The sequence below is a fragment of the Galeopterus variegatus genome, unplaced genomic scaffold (genome assembly GCF_000696425.1).
Source record: "Galeopterus variegatus unplaced genomic scaffold, G_variegatus-3.0.2 Scaffold5373, whole genome shotgun sequence".
Classification (NCBI taxonomy): Eukaryota; Metazoa; Chordata; class Mammalia; order Dermoptera; family Cynocephalidae; genus Galeopterus; species Galeopterus variegatus.
Genome location: NW_007731484.1, coordinates 34,914 through 44,456, shown reverse-complemented (window position 1 = coordinate 44,456; position 9,543 = coordinate 34,914). Strand labels below are relative to the sequence as shown.

General features: G+C 53.6%; 1 pseudogene; it reads left to right on the top strand.

Annotated features, from left to right (window-relative positions):
- The first annotated feature begins 7,949 nt into the window (after nucleotides 1-7,949).
- LOC103604745 lies at nucleotides 7,950-9,003 on the top strand (annotated as a pseudogene).
- Nucleotides 9,004-9,543: the final 540 nt, after the last annotated feature.

Here is a 9,543-nt window from a genome sequence, read left to right as displayed (position 1 = left end):
AGGCACCAGCATGCTGGGCCCCACCACTTCATCTCAAGTTTTCTGCCTGGGAGGAAAGACCACCTGGGGAGAGACTGTGCCGAGGGGGGTTGGGGGAGCAGATGCACGGTGGGGCCTTGGGTCTGCAAAGGTTTCCTCCCTGGATGCCTGAGGGGCTGCCCAGGATGTGCGCGTGTCCCTGCAGTTCCCGAGGCCCGGGCTGGCCAGCTCCTTCCTTGAGACCCCTCCTCAAAAGGTTTCCTCCCTGGATGCCTGAGGGGCTGCCCAGGATGTCCGCGTGTCCCTGCAGTTCCCGAGGCCCGGGCTGGCCAGCTCCTTCCTTGAGACCCCTCCTCAGCCTGGCCTCTTGGGAGGGGCAGGGGAGGGAGGGGTCATGCTGCAGTCCCCAGGACAGAGCAGGGTTGGGACGGCTCTCAGGGGCTGCTCTTCCTGGGGGTCTGTGGGGGAGGGGCACCAGTGGATCCCCCAGTGTGCACGCTCATCCCCCCTTCAGGTAGAGGATCAGCAGCTGCTGCCCACAATCCACTGGGAGATGGACAGGGCTCCTGTGGGGAAACATGGGGGGCAGGAGGAGGGCAGGTGGGGCTTGTCTGGAGAGGCACATGCCAGTGCTTCGAGGGGTCAGGGTCAGGGCAAGGGTGAAGATCAGGGTGACGGTGAAGGTCAGGGTGAAGGTGAAGGTCGGTGAGATTAAAGGTCATGGTGAGGGTGAGGTTGAAGGTCAGGGTGAGGATGAAGTTCAGAGTGAGGGTGACTGTCATGGTGAGGGTGAAGGTAAGGATGAGCGTCACTGTCCCCCTCTATCACACCCCCAGGAGAGAACCCCACAGGTACTTGGGATCAGTGTAGTAGATGTCGTGTTTTACCTTCAATAGTCTTTAGTTTTAATATAAAATTGCTTTAAATTAGAAGACATGAAATTGTTTCAATAGAAAATCTCTGGTCAGCTGGGTGGCCCGGCTTGTCTGACCATCAGTCTCGGCTTCACCGTGAGGCTGCCCTGGGGGGCTCTCCCTGCCTTCAGAGAGCTCAGGTTCTCACGGGGGTCCCGTGAAACTCCGCATGTAGGGGCAGGGGTAGAGTTTGGGGTGAGGTCTGGAGGACCTTGTTCTGTTCCCTGCCAGGCCTGCAGGGCCTTGGGGTCTGGGCCACTGAGGTTTCAATTTCCCAGCTGTAAATGGCAGAGACCCCACCACCACCACCACCACCTGAAGCTGTGGCCGTGAAGCTCAGGGGTCCTGATGTCCCCTCAGAGCGAGTCCCTGCAGCTGGAGGAATGCAGGTGTGCCCTGCATGGGGGTAGATGCCATCGGCCTGCGTGCTGCCCACAGGGCCTGTGCTGAAGAGGCCCATGTGCGTATGTATGCGTGTGAGCACATGTGTAAGTGTGTGCATGTGCCATGCGTGAGACTTGGTTGAATCTTCCGTGAGAAGCTGTGCACTCCAGACCGCTGTCTCTATTCACTCAGGCTGCCTGGGGTGCGTGCACTTAGGAGGAGTAGCTGGCCCTGGCCTGCAGCCTGCCACCACCCAGGGGCTGCATCCTGGTGGGATGAGGGCTCCAGTGGCTGCCAGTCCCCCTCCCTCCTGATGCACTGGTTGGCGGGAAATCACCAGAACATGGTTTGCCCCCTGACCTGGGAGCGCCAGAGTGCACTGAGCAAACAGCCCTGAGATAGGTGTGTGTGTGGCCATTGTTCTGGAGCAGTCTCGGTGATAAGAGCGCGTCCTGCGTCCTGCGCCAGCCTTGGAAAGAGGAGCTGCAGCCCAGACAACTGAGTGATTGTGCTCACAGCCTGCTGAGACCTCTGCCCTCCACATTTGTCTGTGTGGCAGGCCCGAGGGCCACTGTCCAGGGCGAGGAGAGGGCTCCCGCCTCCTGGCTCAATTGTGAGGGTGGGTGCTGTCCCCTAGGCTGAGGCCCCCTGGACAGCCATGAGCAGACCCTGGCTTGGGCCCAAGGGCCTGGATGAGTCCCTTGGTATTCTCCCCACAGGTGCCTCCAGAAGGTTCTGGAACTGGCTCAGACCTGGCTCCCACCACTGGCAAGAAGCCCCAGGACCCTGGGTTTGCTGGGACTCTTGTTCCTGGTGGTACCAGAGTAGACATGCTGTCCAGCCCACCCTGCCCACCCTTCCGCTGCCTCCCCTGTCCCTGCCTGGCTGGCCTGACCTTGGTCAGCTGTGACTTCCCCTTGGGGGGAACAGGTGAGGTTTCACACCCTGAGGCTTGGCAACTGATTATCAGATCAAAGGACTGCAAGCTGTGGCTTTTCGGGAAAGGGTTCGACCCTGGGAGTGGGAGTGGGGACGCACCTTCACGGCAGAGCCGTGCTCCGGCCTGGCCAGCTGCCGTGGCCCCTCCACAGAGTGCGCCGTTGGTGGCCTGAGGAGCCTGTGATGACTGGCCGGCATGTGGCTGCGCAGCCAAAGGGGCATGTCATGGTTTTCCGTTGACCTGGACTCCTGATGTCTTGAGAGGGGCTGCAGGGTCAGCCTGAGCTGACCCCTTGCTGGATCGGGGAGCAGCTGGACAGCAGTGGGTGCCCACCGCCTGGGGAGATGGCAGGAACCAGGAGACCCTGGGCACAGAGGGCTGGGAGGACGTGGTGGGAGGGGGCTTCAGGCCTGAGAGTGAGAATCACCTGCCCACCACCCCTCCCTCCAAGATCCTGTGTGTGCTGGGTAGTGGCCAGCCCTGGATGCTGCTGCCTGGCCACCTGTCCCAGTAGGGACCCCCTCCTCTCCCCTGCCCTTATGTGTCACTGATGCCCCTTCCCACACGTGCCAGCCCATCTGTCCCCAGACCCTGCTGGTTTTCCCTCCAGAGCGTGTTGTGAAGCCCTGACACCTTGTCCACCTCCCCCTGGGCCTGCAGCCACCCCTCCCTTGGATCCTGGAGCTACGGGTGCGTTATACCCCCCACATCCCCCCAGCACATCAAATGCTGCCCTGACTCCCTGGCCAACTCCTGCTTCTCCACTGGCTTTGCAGACCCCCACCCTGAGCTGCTGGGTTGACTCTGCTGGAGGTAACAACGGAACTGGCAAGTATGTGTCACAGGCCAGGGGCCTCGGGGCCTGGGGAGGGGGAGTATGACCTGGGAGGGTGGCTGCAGGGGCTGGCAGTGCGGCTCATCCTGGTGCCTCCAGAGCCCTTTCCTTGCTGAGCCCCTTCTCAGCTTCCCGCCCAGGGGCTCTGAGGGCAGGGGGCTCCCTGGGGCTCCCCCCCCCAGCACTGTCCCCCCCACCCCCTGGCATCCAGGAGCAGGACACTCTTATGCAGACTGAGTCCCCTCCAGGCCCTCCCCCTGGACTTGGCCCCCACCCCACCCCTGTGCTGACCGCTGCCCACAGCCCCATTGTGTGGCCATGAGTGGACAGAACATCATGTCTGTGGCTCCAGGAGGGGACCCTGTGGGGGAAGGGCAAGTTAAGGAGCAGCCAGGATCTGCCGAGTTCCAGAACAGGCAGGTTGCTCACTGCCTGCTCCCTTGGACCAGAGGCCTGTGGTCCTTTCTGTCCATGTACACCTGGTGCTGGGGCCTCATGGGGGAACCACAGACAATAGGGGTGGGTGTCAGGGAGGGGCCCCCGGGAGCTGGTGCGTTCCAGCCTTGGGGTGGGGGTGGGCTGGAGCTGGCCACCCACCTAGTGCCCAGGCAGCCCTCACAGGATGGGGGCCTGGCCGAGCTGCCCTTCCCATCAGGTGGCAGCTTAGCTGGGGCAGGGGGGTAATTGCTCTCTGGCCCTCCCACCCCCAGGAGGGAGAGCTACCGGCCCGCAGCCTTGGACAAGTACGCTGGCATGCGCCCACCTGGCCCGTCCTCGACCATGCCAGACTCGGGGTCAGGGCACTTCTGAACCCCATGGTTGGGGGGAGCCACCTCACACCCCTCCTCCCACCCACCCCCAAGAAGGACCACGCCCCTGCCCCACCCCACAGAGCCTTCAGCTCAGGCCTGGCTCGAGCAGGTGCTCAGGGCACCCTCTGGGGTCCTGGCGGCTGGGCCCACCTCCAACATCCTGGGGGAAACATTCACACGTTTCCAGCTCCTAGTCCTGAATACAAGGGCGGATGTGTAGTGAAAGCAAACAGATAAGGGTGTGGGGTTTGGGGCTGGGCTTATCTGGCTGCCTTTTGCCTCCCAAGCGAGTGCAGCTGTATGGGAGTCAGAGAATGTTTGCTCCCCGAGGGCAGCTGGTTAGGGGGCCTTTGGGAGGTGGGAGGACACTGGGCAGCCATCTGCACGACCACCTCTCCCCCAGGAACCCTCAGTCCCCATCACAGGGGTGTCATGTTTGGGAGCCAGCAGGGCTTCAGAAGCAGGAGTGAAATAGCATCTAGGGCAGGAGCAGCTGGAGCAGGGAGCAGGGAGAGCCAGGGCTGGCGGAGGGGCCCAGAAGGTGCCTGTGGCTGTGAGAGGGTGGGGGACAGGCCAGAGGGCGTGCTGCGCCTGGAGTGAGCTAGAAGAAATGGGTAAACTGAAGACCAAGATCTGGGAACAAGAAAGGGCCTCTGACCCAGCCTTGGGAGGTGGCATGTGCTGGCACAGGGTTGGGCAGGGTGCCTGCCCGAGGGGGACGGGTTGCCAGCTCCACTAGCAGGTGAGAAGGGGACATGCTCTTCAGCCGTGAGGCCAAGACCCTGCAGGGAATTTGGAGAGAGCTGTGGACCCTCCCCAGGAAAGTCCCTGGTGCCACAGCCGGACCCGACTGTGCCAGGAACACCCAGGATGCGGGAAGGGGCTGGGGTCAGCAATTGGGGCCTGGACAATCACAGGCGAGGCGGCAGGGCCTGAGCCTGAGGGGCCACAGTGGAGGCTGCGTGGGAACAGGTGGTCTCTGGGGCCACTCATGCCAGGTGCCAGCCCAGCGGGCCTCCTGTCCAGTGGCATGTGTGTTGCGGCGGCCACCCGTGGGAGGCACTACACCTGCCCACAGTGCCCGGGAAAGCTGGTGGCTGCTGGTCTGACCATCCAGAGGCAGCTGGATGGAGGGCTGAGGCCAGTGAGGTCACACAGAAGTTGGTGGCATGAAAGGCAGCCCCGCAGCCAGACCCTGGGAGTCCCGGGAAGTCAGAGGCTCTGGCCTCTGTCCTTAGGAGCAGCCAATGCCCATGGCCTCAGCAGTTCCTCCTCAGCTGAAGCAGCCCCCACGGGCTGGTGGGGGTTGGGTGGAGCTGCCTCCAGGAAGAGTCCTCTAACCCCAACCCTCCCACGACAGGGGCGCAAGTGGGGGTGACTGAGGACAGTCCCCGACTCGCCCACCGAGTCTGGCTCCGGACTGGTGCCTGCATGGACGCTCGCTGGATGTGGGCAGCAGCCTCCGAGTCCTAACACCACCCACTTTCAGGTGTGGATGACCAGTGCTGGAGGTGGACATGAGCGTACACATGTTCCTAGAAGCTTTTCTGTAGTGGCCCCAAATGGAAACAACCCAGATGTCCACCCAAGGGTGAATGGACCACGGTGTACGTATTCACCCAGGGATGGACGTGGTTGTTTCCTGTTTGGGGCTGCCACAAACAAAGCTGCGGGGAGCGTGTATGCCAGTCTCGAAAGAGCAACGCTGCCATTTCTCTGCGAGTGGGGAGGCTGGGCCACCTGGCTGGTGTCTGACGTTTGAAGAGACTGCCACACTGTCCTAGCGCGGCTCTGCGACGTATGAGAGTGCCACTCCTCCACAACCTCCTCAGTAGTTGGCAGGATCAGTTTTAAAAATGTCAGCCGTTCTCACAGGTGTGCAGGGCTATCTTATTGTGGTTTTAGTTTGAATTTCCCTAATGACTAAGGGTGTGGAGCATCTTTCATGTGTTTATTTGGCTAATCATGTTTTCTTTGGTCAAGTATCTGTTCCAGTCTTTTGCCCATTTTTAACTTGGGTTATTTGCTTACCTTTTTTCTTTTTTTTTAAAGATGACCGGTAAGGGGATCTTAACCCTTGACTTGGTGTTGTCAGCACCACGCTCAGCCAGTGAGCCACAGGCCGGCCCTTGCTTACTTATTATTTGTTTGGTTTTTTAAAAATCATATTTGAAGACTTTTATTTATTTATTTTTGGCAGCTGGCCAGTTTGGGGGTAACACCTCAACCTTGGTGTTACCAACACTGTGCTCTAACCAACTGAGCGAACCAGCCGGCCCTGCTTACTTATTATTTGGTTTTGAGAGTTCTTAGATATTCTGGATCCAAGTCCTTTATTAGAGGTAGGCTATGCAAAGATTTCTTTCCCAGTCTGTAGCTTGTCTTTTTATCCTCATGATAGTGTCTTCCAAACAGCACAAGTTCTTAATTTTGACAAAGTTCAATTCATCTTACGGATCATGCTGTTAGTGTTGTATCTAAGAAATTTTTGCCTAACCCAAGGTCACAAAGATTTTGTCATTATAAAAGACCTTCTTTATGCCTGGTAATACTCCTTGCTCTAAAGTGTACTTTGTCTGATAATCATTTTGCCGCTCAATCTTTCTATGTTAGCATGGTGTGTCTTTTTCTGTCCTTTTATTTTTAGTAACTTAGTTGTGTTTTTTATTTATAGTGAGTTTCTTCAGGCAGCTTCTAGAGTGGTCTTTCTTTTTAGTCCAGTCTTCCAATCCATACCTTTTTATGAGGTGTTTAGATTGTTACATTTAACAGGATTACTGCCAGGGCTAGGTTAACATCTACCCACTTGCTATTTGTATTCTGTTTCTTCCATCTATCCGTTGTTTTGCTTTTCCTTTCTCCTGCCTTCTTTTGGATTAGTTGAGTATTTTTTTATGATTCAATTTTATCTCCTTTGTTTGCTTTTCTGCTGTAACTCTTTGTTTTATTGTTAGTAGTTGCCTTAGGGTTTATAGTTCATGTCTTTGACGTGTCACAGTCTACCTTCCAAAGATATTATAACGCTTCACGTATAGAGTAAGAACCTTAAAACCACGTATTTCCATATCCCTCTTCTCAGCTCAGGCTTTGTGTTATTTTTGGAAAGGTTAACATTATCTTTTAATTCTATTTTTCCATGAACTTTTTGAAATACCCTCATCTCTTCCTACACACCCTGCATTGTTATCATTTTTATTTAATCAATGATCTTTTAAAGAGATTTAAATAATAACTTAAAATCTCTCATATTGACCCGTACAATTACCATGTCAGACGTTTTCATCCCTTTGCGTAGATCCTTATTTCCATCTGCCTGAGGGACTTTCTTTAACATTTCTTGTTAATGAGCAGTGTAATGGTTGTATGTCTGAAGGGATCTTCATTTGGTTTGTTTGTGAAAGGTATTTTTCTAGGATGGTTGTTTATTTTTCTCTTTGTTCTTTAAAGGTGTTGCTCTGCTGTCTTCTCACTTGCATAGTTTCCGACACAAAATCTGCTGTCATCCTTATGTTTTCCTTTTTATTTTTATTTTTATTTTTATTTTATTTTTTTTGTCTTTTTGTCTTTTTCCGTGTCCGGCAACAGATCGCAACCCTCAGTGTTGCCACTGTACCGGACCGGGACCGGCAACGGGATCGCAACCCTCGGCACTGCTCCCGCGCCTCGCTCAGCCAGTGAGCGGGAACCGGTCTGTATGTGGGATCCGAACCCTCAGGCAGGAGCGCCGCCGCGCTTCCCAAGCGGCGCACTATCCAGTGTGCCACCGGGCCGGCCCATGTTTTCCTTTTTATGTAACACACTCCCCACTCCTCTGACTTATATTAGGATATTCTTTATGTCACTGATTTTGAGCAATTGGATTATGATTTGGCTTGGCATAGTTTCCTTCATGTTTCTGGTAGATGGGGCTCATTGAGCTTTTTGGACCTGTGGTTTCTAGTTTTCATCAAATTTGAACAAATTTTGGCCATTTCGTGGACACCAGGTAAATGCGACCGTCTGTAGGAACCGGGCCAGAGGGGAACGGGAGGACCCATCCAAGCCTGTGGATTTGAGCCTCCACATTTCTAAACCAGGATCTTGAAATGCATCATGCTTCCTGCCCATTGGACTGTAAGGTTTATGTAGGTAATCTTGGAAACAAGGGCAACAAGACTGAACTGGAATGGGCTTTTGGCTATTATGGACCACTCTGAAGTTTGTGGGTTGCTAGGAACCCTCCTGGCTTTGCTTTTGTTGAGTTGGAAGATCCCCGAGATGCAGCTGAGGCTGTCTGAGAGCTGGATGGGGGAACACTGTGTGGCTGCCATGTAGGAATGGAACTGTCCACTGGTGGAAAAGAAGTTGAAATCGTAGTCCACCTCCCTCTTGGGGTCATCACCCTCGAGATGATTATTGAAGAAGGAATCCTCCACCTCGTCGCAGACGTCCAGGAAGGAGAAGTGTCTCTCGCAGTCGGAGCAAGTCTCTTTCTAGAGACAGGAGAAGAGAGATCACTGTCTCGGGAGAGAAATCACAAGCCGTCCCAATCCTTCTCTAGGTCTTGTAGTCGATCTAGGTCAAGTGAAAGGAAACAGAAGACCAGTTTGCAAGAGAGGTGGTGTACAGGAAATAACTTCATTTGACAGGAGTGTGCACAGAAAATTCAAGTTTTGTTTGAGACTTCATAAGCTTGGTGCATTTTTAAGATGTTTTAGCTGTTCAAATTTGTTTGTCTCTTGGAACAGTGACACACACAAAGATGTAATTCTCTATGGTTTGAAATGGATCCTATGAGGCATGTAATACCAAGAATTGTTACTCTACAATGTTCCCTTCAGCAAAGTTGAATTTGCTTTGAACTCTAGTCTTGTGTAGACTGATAACAAACCTCTAAATCCTGCCCAGCTAAAGTGTGATGTATTAATATAGAAATAAAACTGGCAAAATTTGAACTAAGATTTGCTTTTTTCCATAGCTGGGATATAGTACGCAGCTATAGTCTTTAAAAACTGCTGTGAACGCAAGTCAGCAGGTACAAATCAAAGCTGCACCATTAAACTAAATTACAGGTCTTTGAAAAATCCAACTAGTCTTTATCCTGGTCAGAAATTGCCTAGTTGGTATGGAATCTGTTAAGTTTCAAGAAAGTTTACCTTTGCTCTAGGTCACAAGTTCTTAATTGAAAACAGCCAGCTAGAAGATAACAAGAGAGAAAATCTAAAGGACCTCGGGTTTAGCGATGACTTTCTACCTACGACACCAAAGGCACGATCCATGAAAGAAATCACTGGTAAGTTGGACTACAATAAAATCAGAAACTCCTGCTCTGCAAAAGACACTGTCATGGGAATGGGAAGACGAGCAAGAGACTAAAAGAAAATACACACAAAAGGCATATCTGATAAAGGACTGTTATCCAAACTATTCAAAGAACTGCTCAAACTCAATAGTAAGAAAAGGAACAAGCCGATGACAAACTGGGCAAAAGATCCGAACAGACACCTCGCCAACAAAGATGTACAGACGGCCGAAAGAAAAACAAAAGAAAAGAAAAGAAAAAACCATACAAAAAGATGCTCCACGTCACGTGTCGTTAGGGAATCGCAAGTGGACACAAGGAGATACCACTACACACCTACTCGAATGACTAATGTCCAAACAGGACAACGCCCAATGCCGGTGAGGATGTGCAACAGC